Source organism: Balaenoptera physalus, assembly GCF_965194825.1.
Source record: "Balaenoptera physalus genome assembly, chromosome: 9".
Classification (NCBI taxonomy): domain Eukaryota; kingdom Metazoa; phylum Chordata; class Mammalia; order Artiodactyla; family Balaenopteridae; genus Balaenoptera; species Balaenoptera physalus.
The window spans coordinates 68,617,823-68,635,625 of NC_138888.1; the positions used below are offsets into that span (position 1 = coordinate 68,617,823).

Genomic DNA, 17,803 nt, shown 5'->3' on the forward strand with positions numbered 1-17,803 from the left:
GCAGCCAGCTCCCTCCTGGGCCGCTGCCCCTTCCGCGCCCTCCTGAGAGCCATCCTTATAGAGTGAGAGGAACAGCGGATGCAGTTGGGTGAGGTTTTCCTGGCAGGGGTTGCCAGGAGGTTTGTAGGAGGGAGAGGGGATTCGGGAGGAGAAACCATCCCTCAACCTGTGGCCAAGCGTGTATTTCAATAAGTTCGTAGTTCACTTAACTGGGATGTCTCAGTAGAAGCTGAACAACAGTGATGAATGATCCAGGCTCATTAGGAAGCTGGAGAGAAGAAAGGAAGCCTTTATTCCAAAAAGCTTGTCTGTTAATAGCTTGTCGGAAGCATCCCATACGAAACAGGCAAAAGCATTGAACGTTCCTGCCTCCTATATTCAAATCACACTTTACATACCATTAACTCGGTCTGGTTTTGTCTGTTTTTCACAGTCACTACTTCAGTATCTAGAGGAGTTCCCTGAACATAGCGAGCGCTCAGTAAATTATTGTTGAACGAATGTATGAATGAGTAGGACCTCATTCAGCCTTTTGAAGAAGCGCGACAGGTATCTGCTCTCTGAACACAGAGAGCTGGAGAGGGAGGTGGGGAACCCTAGAATGGAGTTTCAGTCTTCCCTGAGCTTATTTTGAACCGGATTTTTCTTATCCCCTCTGAAATAGGCCTGGTTTCCAGGGGAAAAGAAACATGATGATCTCCTACTTTTTCTTAAGATGTTTGTCTCCCTCTCTCCTTCAGGGAACATTAGGCAGGAGAAATCCAAACAGCCCTATGCATACCAGAAAAGGGTAAGTGCTTGATTTTCCTCCACTACTTCTGAACTTCCCCCAACCCCAAAGGCATAGCTAGGGTTTTACATGGCAGAGTGTGAAACCTCTCTTCTGAGTATCCCTTGGCTTTCTTCAGATTTGCCCCCATCCCTGTCGCTCCCCATCTAAAGCTGTTAGAACACATTTCCTTTCCCTGCTCATCAGCTCTGGATTTCTCTCCAGGCAGGTCACTGCTGAGTTCTAGGTGCACCCCCAAGGTCAAGGTAAGTACCCATTACCTTTCAACCTGATCATTTCCTTCTTATACTTTTCCAGATTAAAGACTTTTCCTAGCTAGTCCCTTGAATAAACAACCAAAGCTAGAGTGCTCCATTCCTCCGGGAGGCTTTTATGACATCACCACAAGGTCGAGATGAGATGGAGTTTGAAGTTACATTCATGGGCAGTCAGAGCAATCGCACATTAATCCTGCTGAAAGGAACAGAAGCCAGCCTGTACGACATGTGAATGTTCCTGGGAACTGACTGGTCTGCAGTTGTTCCCAGACCTTAATTAATGGCAATTCCTGGCAGAGGGGCCTCATGAGAGCCAAAGCAGGCAGTGGGTGAGCTGCTTGGAGATCACGCTTGCTTGTCTCCAAGTGGGCACACAGTGTTTGGACAGCTAATAAAAGGAGAATCCTAAAGCTCCCTGTATATGAGGGAGGCTCCCAGCCCTCAGTTCCGTTCTGCCCCTCTGTCCAGCTCCATCACAGCCAGCCTCATACATCCACCCCACTACCTTCTCCTTCTGCCTCATGAGAAAAAAGTTCTACTCTACCAGTGACAGCTTTCACTGTTCTATGAGAATATAATCTGCTCCTATTTCCAGCAACGTTTCTTTAACGAGTTGACTGCACTAGCTGTCTTTTGCGTAATTAGCTGCAATTGGTCCTTCAGCCCACCATTCTGACTTCCATCCCTTGCTAAGTCTTCCACTCGAGAAACATTACATGTGCCCCTCCATGATCATACCCTCCTCGTCCTCCAGAGGAAACCACAGTCCGTAATTTTGTGTTAATAATTCTCTTATTGAGGGCTTCCCTGGTGGCGCAGTGGTGAAGAATACGCCTGCCAATGCAGGGGACACGGGTTCAAGCCCTGGTCGGGGAAGATCCCACATGCTGCGGAGCAACTAAGCCTGTGCACCACAACTACTGAGCCTGCACTCTAGAGCCCGCGGGCCACAACTACTGAAGGCTGCATGCCTAGAGGCCGTGCTCCGCAACAAGAGAAGCCACAACGAGAAGCCCGTGCACCACAACGAAGAGTAGCCCCCGCTCGCCACAACCAGAGAAAAAGCCCGCACGCAGCAATGAAGACCCAACGCAGCCAAAAATAAAATAAATTAATAAAATAAAATAAATTAATTTAAAAAATAATAATTCTCATCACAAACATATGTAGCCCTAAATACTGTACTGTTCAGTTTTGCCTGTTTTTGAACTTTTCTGTAAGTGGAATCATTCTGCATGATTCCTATGCAACTTGCTTTTTTCACTTAGCATTCTGTTTCTGAGATTCGACTATTCAGTTCCTCTGTCATATAGTATTTCATTGTAAGAAGATATCACAATTTATTTGCCCAGTTTACTTTTGGACATTGGGTTGTCTCCAGTTCTTGCTATTGCAAACGATGTTGCTATGAACATGCTTAAATATTTCTTCTGAGGCATGTGTGCAAGAGTTTTTAGGATACATATCTAAACTTAATTGTTGGGTCTTAAGGTATGTGTGTGTTCAAATTTACATGCTAGGTAATGCCAAACTGTTTTCTAAATCCGTTGTACCAATTTTAATTCCCAAAAGCAATGTATGAAAGTCCCCTTGCTCCACATCTTTGCCAGCGCTTGTTTTTTCTGTGGGTGTGAATGATTTCTTACTATGAGTGAGGTTTGTATTTCTCCAATTATAGGTATGATTGTTCATCTTTAATGGTTACTATTCTTGTTTTCTCTTTTGTTAACTTCTCATGTCTTTTGCACTGTTTTATGTGTTTTGAGAAATCCTTCCTGACCCTGAGGATATAAAAATATTCTCCCATATTTTCTTCTAAAAGTTGTAAAGTTTTACCTTTCACATTCCATCTGAAATTAATTTCTCCTCTCATTTGCAATGCCAGGGCTATTTTATAATGGGTTTTCATGTTTGTATGGATCAGTTTTAGATGCTCTATTTTGTTCCATTTGCCTATCCCTGTGCTGGTCACATGCAGCCTGAAAATCTACGGTTTTATATTAAATCTTGATTTCTGATTATGGAAGTCCTACCCTGACTTACTTCTTTATATTCTTTGTAAGGATCTCAAGTATTCTTAGCCCTTTGCTCTTCCAAAGACATTTATACTTAGTTTGTCAGGCTCCATTAAAAAATTTGGGATTTTGATTTGGAATTGCAGTGAATCTGTGTGGTAGATTGCATTAGTCATTCACAATTATTTGTTCCCTTCCCATCTTTGCCATGCTTTCCTATACTGGTGTAGACTCCTCTGCCCCACTGGTTTGGGGCTTGTGTGACTTGCCTTGACCAACACCATGTTGGAGCAGAAACTTTAAATATGTGGTGTGCTTTAGTGCTTCTCCTGTCCCCCTTGAGCTTTTGCCCTCTGTTATGAGACTAACATGCCCCAAAGAGTGGCTACTCCTTCAGCTGGGATCCCAGAATGAGAAGATATATGGAATCACACAGAGCCCAGTATGGCTGTAGGCAGTCTGCAGCCCTCACGTAATGGAAACCAGAACTAAATCGTTTGCTGCCACTGCAATTTGGAGAGAATTGACATCTTTATACTATTGACTTTTCCTGTCTATGTACATGTTTGACATGTCTGTCCATTTATTTATTTATTTATTTATTTATTTATTTGGCTGCACCAGGTCTTAGTTGCGGCATGCAGGATCTTTAGTTGTGGCATGCAGGGTCTTAATTGCAACATGCAGGATCTAGTTCCCTGACCAGGGATCGAACCTGGGCCCCCTGCATTGAGAGCACAGAGTCTTAACCACTGGACCACCAGAGAAGTCCCTGTCCATTCATTTAGAATCTTAGTGACTTCAAACGTTTTACAGCTTTTCATTTTCTGAGATTTATTTTTAATTATCTTGTCTGTTACTATCGCAAGTGATGACGTTTCTGAAAATACACGTTCTACCCTTTTGTTGTCAATAAGAAAAATGTACAGTATCTTTGTTTATTGATCTTATATCCAGCAACATTGCTAAATTCTGTTATAAGTTTTAGTAATTTATAGATTCTTTAGTTTTCTATGTACCTGCAAGTAATGATATTTTATTCCTTACTTTCCACCCCTTATATCTTTAAACTTTTTTGGTTTATTTTGAGATAATGACAGATTCACAAGAAGTTGCAAAAATAGTATAGAGAGATCAACTATACTTCAAAATAAATAAATTTAAAACATTTTAAGTATAAAAAGAATTTTAATAGTATAGAGATGTCCTGTGTACTCTTCACCCAGTCTCCACGAGTAGTTACATCTTACATAACTATAGTACAATATCAAAACATTAAAACAATATCAAAATATTGCCATTGGTACAATGTGTGTAAAGCTCTATGAAATCTTACCACATGTGTAGCTTCATGTAACCACCATCACAATCAGGATACAGAACTATGCCTTCACCACTGGTGCTACTCCATTTCAGTCACTTCCAACCTCCTCCCCACACCATCCCTAACCCCTGACAACCACTAATCTCTTTTCCATCTCTACATTTTGTTATTTCAAGAATATTATATAATTGGAATCATATAGTATATGAACTTTTGAAACTGGCTTTTTTTCGGTCAGCATAAATGCCCTTGAGATCCATCCAAGTTGTTCTATGTATCAACAGTTCATTCTCTTTATTGCTGACTAGTATTCCATGGTAGGGATGTGCCAGTTTGTTTAACCATTCATCTGTTGAAAGGCATCTGGAGTTTTTACAGTTTTTGGTTATCATGAATAAAGCTGCTATGAACAATTGTGCACAGGTTTTTATTTTTGTTTTTTTTAAAAAACATCTTTATTGGAGTGCACAGGTTTTTATATGAACATAAGTTTTCATTTTTCTGAGTAAGTGCCCATAAGGGCAATTGCTGTGTTGTATAGCACAATAGTTGCATGTTTAATTTTATAGGAAACTACCAAAGTACTTTCCAGAGTGGCTTTTTCCTTTTACATTCCCACTCCTGATGTATGAGAGATCCAGTTTCTCTGCATCCTTGCCAACATTTGGTGTTGTCACTATTTTTTTATTTTAGCCATTTTGATGGCTATATAGTGGTAACTTATTGTGGTCTTAATAATTTGTATTTCTTTAATGGCTAGTGGTAATGAACATTTTTTTCTTTTTCTTTTTTTTTTTAATAATCCAACGGTCTTCTATTTTTTTTTTACACCTATTATGCCATGAATTCATAGGAAATGTGTTCTAGCAACTCAGGCTCCTTTCCATTGGTTCCCACAAAGTGTGCTTCTCTGGGTGAAGCAGGCTGGAACTTCAGTGGAACCCAAGTACCTTTTTCTTTGGCTTCCTTCTTTTTCTGACCATTTTCCTTCACACGTTTCAAAAAGCTACCTCAGGGAGGGAGGGAGATGCAAGAGGGAAGAGAAATGGGAACATATTGTATATGTATAACTGATTCACTTTGTTATAAAGCAGAAGCTAACACACCATTGTAAGGCAATTATACTTCAATAAAGATGTTAAAAAAAAAAAAAAGCTACCTCAACTCTTGGAGTGCATAATATGTTCAATACGTACATTAATTCTATTGGCAAGAATCTTACCATTAACCTGTTTGTTTACAGTAATGCCAACAGCATGCTGGGTAACACTCAACATACTCTTCCAGGTTTGCCATGGGAACATTTGTGGGGCATTCCTATTTGAACAGGGCCCATTCCCTTGATATCTACAATATCACCTTTATTGCAAATTCACATGTATGCGGCAAAAGGAACAACTTCTGTTTTCTAAAAGGCATACAGCAGATGCCTTACCTCTTTCCCTTTGGATTGGTCATTTGGGTAAATACTGGAAGCCAAAAGGCTAAACATCTTTTCATGTGCTTATTTGACACCCCTATATCCTCTTCAGTGAAATGTCTCTGCATGTCTTTTGGTTATTTTCTAATTGGACTTTTTTTTACTGTGGAGTTTTGGAAATTCTTTGTATATTCTAGATATGAATCCCATGTCAGATATGTGGTTAATGAATATTTTACTCCGCTCTGTAACTTGTCTTTTCATTCTCTTAACAGACTCTGCAGAGAAAAAGGTTTTTTGGGGTTTTTTTTTTTGTTTTTTTTTTTCCAGCCGTGCCACGAGGCTTGCAGGATCTTAGTTCCCCGACCAGGTATCAAACCTGGGCCACGGCAGTGAAAGTGCTGAGTCCTAACCACTGGACTGCCAGGGAATTCCCAAAAGTTTTAAATTTCGATGAAGTCCAACTTATCGATTTTTTTCTTTTATGGATAGTATGTGCTTTAGTGTCACAATCCTTTTATCTTTTTTCCTATCTTATTATGCAATCAAAGACTTCCAGTACACTGTGGAATAGGAGTGATGGTAGCGGGCCTCCTTCTCAGTTCCTGATCTTAAGCTACTGATTATCTGATCTGTCTCCCTCACTCACTTTCAGTTATAAAGATAAAGGGGCCATGTTTATCAGTTAAAATGTGTTTGGCTGCTGGAAAGAGTGTGCTTGACTAGAGTGGTTTAAACACATAAAAAATTATGTAATAAAAATATCTGGGTCTACGCTCTTTCTATTATTCTACTGTACCACCTCAGTACTGGCTTTTGTCTTTGGCTTGACATCCAGGCAGGAGAAAGGGGCAGGCCTTCTCACTGTGTTTATTTTAATTTGAGAACAAATTCTTCACAGCTGCCCCTTAAATCTATTTTTCCTTACATGTCATTGATCGCACCTGGGTCACAAAGGTGAGGGGCTGGTTATCATACCCAGTATAAACCAATCATGATTCAACCTCTGAGCCTGGGCTTCCTTCCTCGAGTATGTTGATACCCAAGAACAGTTAAGGATATCAAACTAAGGACAAAGTGGTGGGGGGATTATGACACCAACAATCTCTGCCTGACTTTGTTTGACTTTGTATTCCCTGTGCCTGGCCACATGAGGCACATGGTAGATATATTTCGAAGTTTCTCTTCAGCTTTCCCCCCTTTTGTTCAGAGCTGTCTCCCCACTCATGAGGGTAGACCTTTGCAGCCACAAGCTGCACCCCCAGCCATAGTGGACTGGGCCATTAATTCAGCATACTTATTGGAACTGGACCACCATCAAGCTACCATATTGCACATAAAATACAATGTAAATGGTGTGCCTTAGAATTGTGCTTCATAGAGGTTCTGACCACCGTGTTAGCCACTGAGAACAAAACGATGAGCACGAGCAATGGTCCTGGAGTCTAGTGGTGAAAACAGTCCTCAATCAAATATTAAATGATAGCTGAGGTACATGTGCTAAAGGAGTAGCATTATATGGTCTTATGTAAAATATGGTTGGGGCATTAGGAATGGATTACTGGCCTAAACTCAACTAATCAGATTTTCTTGCCTAGGAATCAAAAATAATAATAGCTAAAGCTTATATTGTGCTCACCTTGAAAAATGATTTTACATGGTTAATGGATTTAATTCTTTCTACAACCCTATTGAGGTATATAACATTATAAACAGTTGAGAGATGAGGAAATCAAGGCACAGAGAGGTTAAGTTTCTTGGTCTAGGTCACACAGCTAGTTAGTGGTGGAACGAGGATTTGAACCCAGGTAGCCTAGTTCCGGAAACTGGGCCCACTATCACTGGGCCTGGAAAGGCGGAGCAGCCATCTCCTGCCATCTGGTGGGGGAAGCACAGAAAGCCAGTTTTCATGCAGAGAGAGAAGAAAGAAGTGAGAAGTACAGAGAAGCAAAACCAAGTTCCCTTTCTAATGAAGCTGTGATTATCTCCTGATATATCCCGAGACACCTTTCCTAGGATCCTATGACTATGACATAACTTCTGAATTCACCGATAGGTATATGATCACGTTTCATCCATCCATCCTTCCTTCCCTCCCTCCACTTATAAAGGTTATATGTTGTATCAGTTAGGATACGTTTTACTGCAAAGTTCAGAAAACCCCACCTTCAGTGGTTTAAGTAGAACTTCCCAACTGGTTTGCCACCACTACTTGTGTGCCATAAATGGGTTACTGATATGGCCAAGTTATTGATCCCCCTCAGCCTTTGGGACAGCTGGGCAGGGCCTGAGGCGGCCAAAGTCTCTGGACCAGTCACCTCCGGCTGCCAGCAGCCTGTCCATTTAGGTCAGTGTGCCAAATAAATATGTGTGCCATGACTGGTCAAGGTAGGGAAGCACTGACTCAAGGAATGGACTTTTAATTTTCTCATGAAATAAGAAGTTTGGGGGTAGGCTTTTACAGGTTTGAGTACAGTAGTTCAGCAAGGTCATCCAGGGTCTTCTTTCTTTCTATTCTGCCATTTCCAGGACAGGCTTTTAGTCTTAGGCCTGTTACCTCAAGGCTGCAAGATGGCTTTCCTAACTCCAAGTACCATGTTCTCACACAACTGTGTTCAAAGCAGGAAAGGGTGAGGGGGTTGGTCAGGGGCTCTTCTGATACTCTGACCTCTTTTATTAGGAAGCAAACCCTTTCCTAGAAGTTCCTCAGCAGGATTCCCCCTATCTTCTTACTGACAAGATGTGAAGGAGTCTCAGAATTTGAGTACTATCTGACTTTCCCCATTGCTAGTTTGGGAAACAGGAGAAGAGAAGGGGTTTGGGGATGGATGGTAAGTAGCTGACCGACAGCATCTGCCATGTTTTTAGGTAACATTAAGTGGTATGTGTAAGTGACAGTTCCTAGATTTCATTCTTGTAGATTTTTCTTATGGTTTTAAGTATTCTTTATTGAGGTATAGCTGATTTATAATATTATATTAGTTTCAGGCATACAACATAGTGATTCAAAATTTTTATAGATCATACTCCATTTAAAGTTATTATAAAATATTGGCTATGTTCCCTGTGCCATACAGTATATCCTTGTAGCTTATTTATTTTATACATAGTAGTTTGTACCTCTTAATCCCCTACCTCTACTTGCCCCTCCCCCCCTTTCCTTTCCCCACTGGTAACCACTAGTTTGTTCTCTATATCTGTGAGTCTTTTTCTGTTTTGTTATTTTCATTTGTTTTATTTGTTTGCTTGTTTCATTTGTTTTATTTGTTTGCTTGTTTTATTTTTTCAGATTCCACATGTAAGTGATATATAGTATTTGTCTCTGGGTTGATCCTGTCTGGGACTCTCTGTTATTCCTGGACTTGGATGTCTATCTCCCTTCCCAGGTTAGGGAAGTTTTTAGCTCTTTGTAGTCAGATATGTTCTCCCTCCTTTCTCTCTCTCTCCTCCTTCTGGGACCCCTATAATGCGAATGTTAGTACACTTGATGTTGTCCCAGAAGTCTCTTAAATTGTCCTCATTTCTTTTTATTCTTTTTTCTTTTTTCTGTTCGGCTTCAATGATTTCCATTACTCTATCTTCCAGCTCACTGATCTGTTCCTCTGTATCACCTAAACTACTGTTGATTCCTTCTAATGTATGTTTCATTTCAGTTATTGTATATTTTGTCTCTGTTTGGTTCTTCTTTATATTTTCTAACTCCCTGTTAAAAAATTTCTAACTTCTCACTCTGTTCATCCATTCTCCTCCCAAGTTCTTTGATCATCTTTATCATCATTACCTTGAACTCTTTCTCAGGTAGATTGCCCATCTCCACTTCACTTAGTTCTCCTCCTGGGGTTTTAGCTTCTTCCTTCATTTGGAACATGTTCCTCTGTTACCTCATTTTGCCTAGTTTGCTCTTTTTATTTCTATGTATCTGCTAGGTTGATTTTGTTTCCTGACCTTGGAGAATTGGCCTTTTGAGGAGATATCCTATGCACCCTGGCAGTGCACTCCCCTCTGGCCACCAGAGCTATATGCTCTAGGGATGCCCCCATGTGGGCAACATGGTCCTTCTGTTGTGGTAAGCTGATTACTCTGGGCAGTCTGGTAGGTGTGGCTGGCCCTCAGTCTGCTTGGTTGCCAGGCCCTGCCTTGTGCAGAGGCTGCCGGCCACTGGTTGGTAGGGCTGGGCCATGAGGCGGCTGGCGGTGCAACCCTAGTGGGTTTTGGGTCTAGTGCTGGCTCATTGGTGGGTTCTGGGGTGGGTGCTTGTGGGGCTGGGATTTCTGAATTTAGTGTTGGCCTTCTGGTGGGTAGGGCCAGTTCCTGACATGGCTGGCTGCAGGTGCTGGGCTTTCCCAAAGTTGGTACTGGCCCACCAGTAAGTGGGCCTGGACCCTGGAGTGGCTGGCTAAGGAGTCCAAGGTATCTCAGAGCTGGTATTGGCCTGATGGTGGGTGAGCCCAGGGCCCTGGGGGCCCCAGGGCTAGTGCAATCTCACTGGTGGGTGGAACCAGTTCCCAGGTATTCTGGCTGCAGAGCCCTGGTGGTCCCAAAGCTGGTGTCAGCCCACTGGTGGGTGGTGCTGGATCCCAGGGCCACTGGCTGAGGGCCCCAAGGTGAGCGAGAGTTGGAGTTGGCCTGGTGGTGTGCAAGGCTTGAGCCCTGGTATCCTGGAGCTGGTGCTGGCCTGCTGGTGTGTTGGCTGAGTTCTGACAAGGCAGGCTGTGGGACTGTGGTCCTGGGGCTGGTGTCCACACATTGGTGGATGGGTTTGGGGTCCAGGAGATCCCAGGGCTGGTTCTCACCTACTGGTGGGTGAAGCTGGGTCCTGGGACTAGTGCCAGCCCACTGGTGGGCAGATCCAGGTCCTGGGGTCTCTACCTGCAGGGCTCAGGGGTCCCAGAGCTGGTGTTGGACTGCTGGTAGGCTGAGCTGGGGCCTAACAGGTCCCAGGGCTGGTGCTGTCCTGCTGGTGGGTTGGCTGGGTCCTGCCATGGCAAGTTACAGGGCTCTGGTTGTCCTGGGGCTTGTGTCTGCCCACCAGTGGGTGGAGCTGGGTCTCAGAATCTCTGGCTGCAGGGCCCTGAGACTCCCAGGCCTAGCGCCTGTGCCCTGGTGTGTAGGGCCAAGTCCTGCGTCCTCTGTTGGACAGGGCCATGTCCAGGGGCAGCTGTGGGCTCAGGGGCTCTTAAGGAAGCCTGCGTGCTGGTGGGTGGGGCTGTGTCCCTACCCAGGTAGTTGCTGGGCCTAAGGCATCCCAATACTGGTGCCTACAGGCTGGTGGGTGGGGGCAGGGCTGGGTCCTGAGGCTAATAAACTAGAGGGAGGGTTCCAAAATTTTTTGCTAGCACCAGCATCCATGTGGTAGAATGAGCTCCCAAAAATGGCTGCCGCCAGTGTCTGTGTTCCCAGGTTGAGCTCCAATTGCCTCCTGCCTCTCTGGGAGACTCTCCAAGATCAGCAGGTGGGTCAGACCCAAGCTCCTTTCAGATTACTGCTTCTGCCCTGGGTCCCAGAGCAGGTGAGATTTTATGTGCGCCCTTTGAGAGTAGAGTCTCTATTTCCCACAGCCCTCTGGGTCTCCCGAAAGTAAGCACCACTGGGGACTTCCCTGGCAGTTCAGTGGTTAAGACTCTGCGCTTCCAATGCAGGGGGCACGGGTTCAATCCCTGGTCGGGGAACTAAGATCCCACATAGCATGTGGTGCAGACAAAAAAAAAAATTAAAAAAGTAAGCACCACTGGCCTTCAAAGCCAAACTTTCTGGGGGCTCATCTTCCCCGTGCAGGACTCTCGGGCTGGGGAGCCTGATGTGGGGCTCATACCCCTCACTCCTTGAGGAGAAACTCTGCAATTGTAATGATTCTTCCGTCTGTGGGTTGCCCACCCAGGGATATAGGTCTTGACTGTACTGCAACTCCTCTCCTCCTACCTGTCTTGTTGTGGTTCCTTCTTTATATCTTTAGTTATTGAAGGTCTTTTCTGGTAGGTTCTGGTCTTTCTCAGCAACAGTATCCCTGTGAATAGTTGTAATTTTGGTGTGCCCGTGAGAGCAGGTGAGCTCAGGGCCTTCCTACTCCACCATCTTGGGAACTCTCTCATTCTTTAATAAGGTCATTTGTCTTGGAGAATCTGCTTTTTTGTACCACTGAAGTTAGTGTAACCCTCCCAGCCAAGGCAGGGGTTGCCAAGTCCAAACTGATCTACAGATGTGGAGCTGTTAGTACCTCTGTTTGGCTGGCTCTACAGTCAAGACATTTCTGCTCTCATGTTACGGCACCATTTATGTCAGAAGCTTGTCCTTAAAAATCCATATGAATAAAAAGTTAACTTTTTATGGAAGTCCATAAGTAACAATTCCATCTCACTAGTTTGGAACTTTTACAAATGTCATCTTCAGTTCATTCATGGCTTGTAGTTGGAAAAATTCATTATTTATACCAAAGACAACATGATAGACATCTAAGAAACGGCCAAAATCACAGGATTAAGGTAGCTTGCCTTGTGGCCATATACAGTAACTAGAATGTTAGAAATCAAGGACCTTGATTCACCTCCCACCCCCCAATCCTGTTCCTATCTGGGTCTTAACTTACTTTAATAAATGGCATTACCATACGTCTAGTTGCTCAAATCAAATGTCTGGTACAAGTCCTTTCCCTGACCGTCCATGTTAATTAAGCTATCAATAAATCTGATCTAGTCTACCTCCAAAATTTATATCAAATCTATCCACTTCTCTCGGTTTCCACCGTCTCCATTCATTTCACTTATGGACTACTAAAGTGATCTCCTGTTCTTCCACCCTGAAATCTACAATCCATTTTCGCCACATCAGCCAGAATATGTTCATCAGCTATCAGCTGCTATGTAACAAACCACCCCATATCTTAATGGTTTAAAAAAAAACAGCTATTTTATTTGTTCATGATTCTGTGGGTTGGCTGGCAGGGTTCAGCTGTAACAGCAAGTCTGTGTTTCATGCAGAGTGGGCTGGACTTGCTCATGTGGTTGCAATTTGGGCTGGAGAATCCAAGTTGGTGTCACTCACATGCTTGGCTCCTCAGATGGATGGCTGGAATTCTGGGGCCTCTATATTCCTGTGCTCTGGAACATTTCAGGGCCTCTGTATCCATGGGGCCTCTCCAGTAAGCTAGCCCAGACTTCTTTTCATGGTGGCTAAAGGCACCAAGAAAGTGAAAAAGGAAGTAGCAAGGTCTTTTATGACCCTATCTCAGACTTTGCACAGTGTCACTGCCACTTCTGCTGCATTTTGTTAGTTAAAGCAAGTCACAGAGCCTGCCCACATTTAAGAGGAGGGAAAATAGGAGGAAGGAGTGGCAAAGTCACATTTGCAGAAGGGCATGTGGGATGGCATGATTGTTGAGGCCATCTTTGGAAACAATCTAGCAGCGTGAGCTTTTAGAAATGTAAACCACGCATTTCACCTCCCTTTTTAAAACTCTTCAATGCCTCAGTGGCACTTGGAATAAAATCCAAACTCTTTATCCTGGTGGAGAAGACTACCTATTTCTCATGACTACCACCCTCCCCCTTTCCCATCACACTGATGTATTGTTCCTCCAACACCAAGTCCTTTCACTTCTCCTTGATTTTTCCAACTGTGTAGATACCTTCCAGGGGAACATGCTCTACCCTGACTCACTTGGCTGTCTGTCTCTGTCTCACGGTCAAGTCAAATGTCACCTTCTTTGAAAGGTCTTCTCTGGCGACCCCATCTAAATCAGGCTCCTTCTCTCATCCCGGGTTTCTCTCTTGTCTCTCTCTGTTTATTTCCTTCAAAGTACAGCCCTAAAAATCTAATTGTCTTCACGTTCATTAAAAAAAAAATTTGTAGACTATTAAAGAGATAAAGTTATCAAATATAAGTCTCTATAAAGGCTACAAATATGTTTGCACATTTAAAGCAAGATATTTCCCTCTGCGGAGGGAAACCAGGAGACTGTAAGGCCAGTGAGGGGGGCTGGTTGGGGGAAGACACTAACATTTCATTGAATATTCTTTTATGCTGTTTGACTATTTACCACATGCATGTTCTTAAAATATCAAAACATCATTTTAGTAAAATATATTTAATGATGGTTTGCCTCAGTGGATATGAGTTAATGATTTCATCAGGGCATCAACTGTCTTAGGAGAACTGGAGACTCTGAGCTGCCCTCTTGAAAAATTTGGCTTTCCTGGATTAGCAGGAGCGCGGCAAGACTCTGTAGAAGGCTCTTTCCTTTGTTTGCTTCATCAAGAGAGAATTAATGGCTTTAAATACATATTTTAAAAGAAAGCCTTAAAGGCTTTCAACATGTGAATCCCAGGAACCAGGCGCAAGGCCATCAGATGCCTCAAAATACCCCAAGATGCAGGGCTGCAGGCTGTATTTAATTGCTTGCCCTATTCAGGACTGCAATTATTCTGCCTGTACAGGTCTCTTTTAAATAGCTCACATGTTCCTTGTCACAAAGCATCTAATTGGTAACAGCAAAATAATTCACTAAAATAAGGGCACAAACTTCTGGCCTTTAGAATTCAAATTTTAAACAAAAATACACTTAGATGTTATAGTTTAGCTAAGCATGTAGTACAATAGAGCCATATTAGCCAGAAAGGGAACTAAATCACTTGTTGTTGTTTTTTTTTAATGATCTAGGTTTACTTTTTTATTTTTTTAGCTGCGTTGGGTCTTTGTTGCTGCTCACGGGCTTTCTCTAGTTGTGGCGAGCGGGGGCTACTCTTCGTTGCGGAGTGCGGGCTTCTCATTGTGGGGGCTTCTCTTGTTGCGGAGCGTGGTCTCTAGGCACGCTGGCTTCAGTAGTTACAGCACGTGGGCTCAGTAGTTGCGGTGTGTGGGCTCAGTAGTTGTGGTGCAGGGGCTTAGTTGCTCCGCAGCATGTGGGATCTTCCTGGCAGGGCTCGAACCCGTGTCCCCTGCATTGGCAGGTGGATTCTTAACCACTGCGCCATCAGGGAAGTCCCTCACTTGCTATTTGTGTTCCTAATAAAAGGAGTGATGGTGATCAACAATTTTATTATGACAAGTAGTTTTCTAACTTTTGTTCATTAGGAAGCTTTTCAATTTTTCTTCTTTTCCCTCCTTTCAGTGAATCCTGTAAATTAGTGGCCTGAGACAACAGACCCATTTTTTAGTGTCTGTGTATGTTTTGGTTCTTTACCTAGGAGATTGGGAGCCAGCTTTTCCCTTCCCCTTCTCCCTTTTCAGTTTCAGGCCATAATGTAATTGACTTTAGCTTTACTGCCATTAAATAGGAATAGGTCTAGTGTCCAGCTGAGTTCCAAAGTAGTTTCACCATCTGGTACCTTCCATGTGGTACCTTGGGTGAATATTTCTTATCTGTAAATTAAGGACAATAATATTACTTAATGGGAATATTTTGAAGGTCATATTATTTTGGAAGAGCGCCTTCCTTATTCATGTCTTTTTTTCCCCAATATTAGTTGGAAAATTTTGGCAAAAGACAAATCTCATATTTCATGATGCTACAAAATATCTCTGAAAGTTGAGTTTTTTTAGAAAGGAAGGGATAGCAAAAATAGAATAAGCATTCCATAGTCATTATACTGTAATTCCTTCCAATCTTCAGGCAGTCTGGTTGCACTCTTGTAGAGCATAGTTCATATTTACCTCACTGTGGCATCTCCCAGGGCTTAGAGTAAGTAGAAAATTTGGCTTCTGTTTTTTCCTGAAGTTTCTCTCAAAAATATGCCTGGCCATGTACTGTATAACTTCCTCCCTTCTCTTCTTTCATTCATTTCATAAACGTCAGCACCTATCATGTATGTGGCAACCTGCCATGGTTACATACAACAGCAAAAACCAAGAGTAGCCCAGAGACAAATCCTCACATTCTTGAGAACGCCCTCCTGGGGAGACGTCACAGAGCCTGAGCTCCAGGCCAGAGTGATCCAGGCGGTAGCTAATTCACTGAGCAGATCCCATACCAAGTGTCTCAAAGGTTTTCAGGGTTTAGTGTCTTTCTGTTTTTATTTAATTTCTGAAAGGATCCACACACACGACTTTTAAAATTTAAAAATCTCTAAGATATTTTTCAACATATTCTTTATTTGAAAGCTGACAGTATTGAAATGATAACAGAAAAGAAGAAAAGCAATAAAGATTTTTCCTGTTCTGTTCACTCAAACTGTATCAATACTGTACATTTCTGAAATGACAGTGAATTTGAATCTCTTAAACCTGTACATGATTCTTATCTACCTTGGGGTGGAGCAAAATTGAGGATTTGGCTTTTATTGATTTTGTGTGTGTGTGTGGATTTGTTCCTTTTTTTCTCAAGAATGGTCAAATTCTCAAATATCCCAGGGTATGCTCCAATCTCCTGCTGGTGTTCCCCCCGTCAGGATCTCTCTTTTGTGGGGGAGAAGGCAGAGAACCATGAGGTATCTCCGTTTTTTCTTGATCTCAGGCACAGAGGGGTCTTTGGCTTAGCGATTGTCCTTCCTGAACCCCTGAGTCCCCAAGGCATACACAGTCAGCAAACAGCCCAAAGGATGTCCTGATGGTCTGGGCTGACCTTTGGACTGGCTTCTAGGGCCCCATATATAGCCCTCTGCACTTTGAATCAGGCCAGCTCAACAGTTCCCCAGGCTGGTGGTTTGTTCTGGGATAACTGAAAGTCTGAAAACCACTCTAAAAGAGCCTTCCTCCCAGGTACTTCTTTCTTTAAACAGAATGGATGAAGATGGACTAGGAAGATTACTCCTAGAATAATTTCCTCTGATAAGAGCGAGTAGAGCCTGCTTGTGCTGGATATACTATTTGCCCCTACCCCTGCCCCTGGAACCCACTGCCCTCCCGACCCAATCTCTGAGTCCTCGACTAGGTTGCAGTCTCTCTAGCCCTTTGGCGTCCAGTTGGATTTGGCCAATGGGAACCTCTTTCAGGAGAATGAAGGGAATTCCCTGGCGGTCTAGCGGTTAGGACTCTGTGCTTGCACTGCAGGGGGCCTGGGTTCAATCCCTGGTGGGGGAACTAAGATCCTGCAAGCCGGGAAGCATGGCCAAAAAGAGAAGAATGGAGGGTGGGAGGCAAGAGAGGTCAGTGTATTCCTTCCCACTGCTGTCTCCTTGACAGGAGGTGGCTCTGGCAGTGTCTGCTTCCTCACCAGCTATAGCTCCTGTTTTGAGCCCCCTGACCAGGACTCTAGTTCCCTTCCGTTACACCAACTAGTTTAGGGGAGATAACCTCTTCCCACTGTTGCTAATCCCTGCGTTGATCCCTAAACTCTGCCCACATCCTAGTAAATTGTCCCTTTTACTTTATAAAGCCTTTTAAATTAAAATCTTTGCATGTGCCATCTATTTTTCTGCTGGGAAGGACCTTGACTGCTACAGCCATACATGTTGTACTGCCTCCACCTGGAAAATCCCCAAACCTTTCCGGGATTAGAAGCAGCCACCTCCTACAAGGTGTCTGCATCCACCTTCAACACCTACAGCTACTACAAAATCCAGGACCGGAGTCATGATTTGCTAGACTGGGATTTCTTCCAGCGCACGAACACTGTTCTGAGCCTACGTGGAGGCCCGCACCCTCACCCCTTAGCCCAGCCCCCTGGCATAGAGTAGGTTCTCCATCCAAATTCCCTACCTAGGCAGCACCCTGGGGCCCCAAGAGCCTGCAGCCTCAGCTCCCTTCCTCCTCTTCTCTCTCCCCACACCACCTGCGGAGCTGCTGGCACCTGTAGAATCTGGATTATCCTGCTGGCCAGCTGGTTTATTTCTCATTGTGCTTGACAGAAGGAAGTTCATCCACGTGATCTTTTGCAGTATCCAGAAAGGGCGGGTACGGTCTGTCCCGTGGTGAAAAGCTTGTGGAGGAATGCCGGTTTCAGTCTCACCCTCACACTGCTGCGAGTCTTGTCTCCCCGTCCACCGCCCCTCTCTCCCCCCAGAAGCTTTGAAACATTTTATTTTGAGGTGTGGGATTTGGGATTACAGTCTATTCAACAGTGTGACA

At 43.6% G+C, this 17,803-nt stretch overlaps 1 pseudogene across 1 annotated transcript; it reads right to left on the reverse strand.

The window, feature by feature from the left end:
- Positions 1–30: 30 nt before the first annotated feature.
- Positions 31–10,481, reverse strand: LOC309667377 (large ribosomal subunit protein eL21-like; annotated as a pseudogene). The gene is made up of 2 exons (XR_014268489.1): positions 5,546–10,481; positions 31–5,396 (listed from the first exon to the last, which is right to left on the reverse strand). The product of XR_014268489.1 is annotated as a large ribosomal subunit protein eL21-like (transcript).
- Between the last annotated feature and the right edge of the window lie 7,322 nt (positions 10,482–17,803).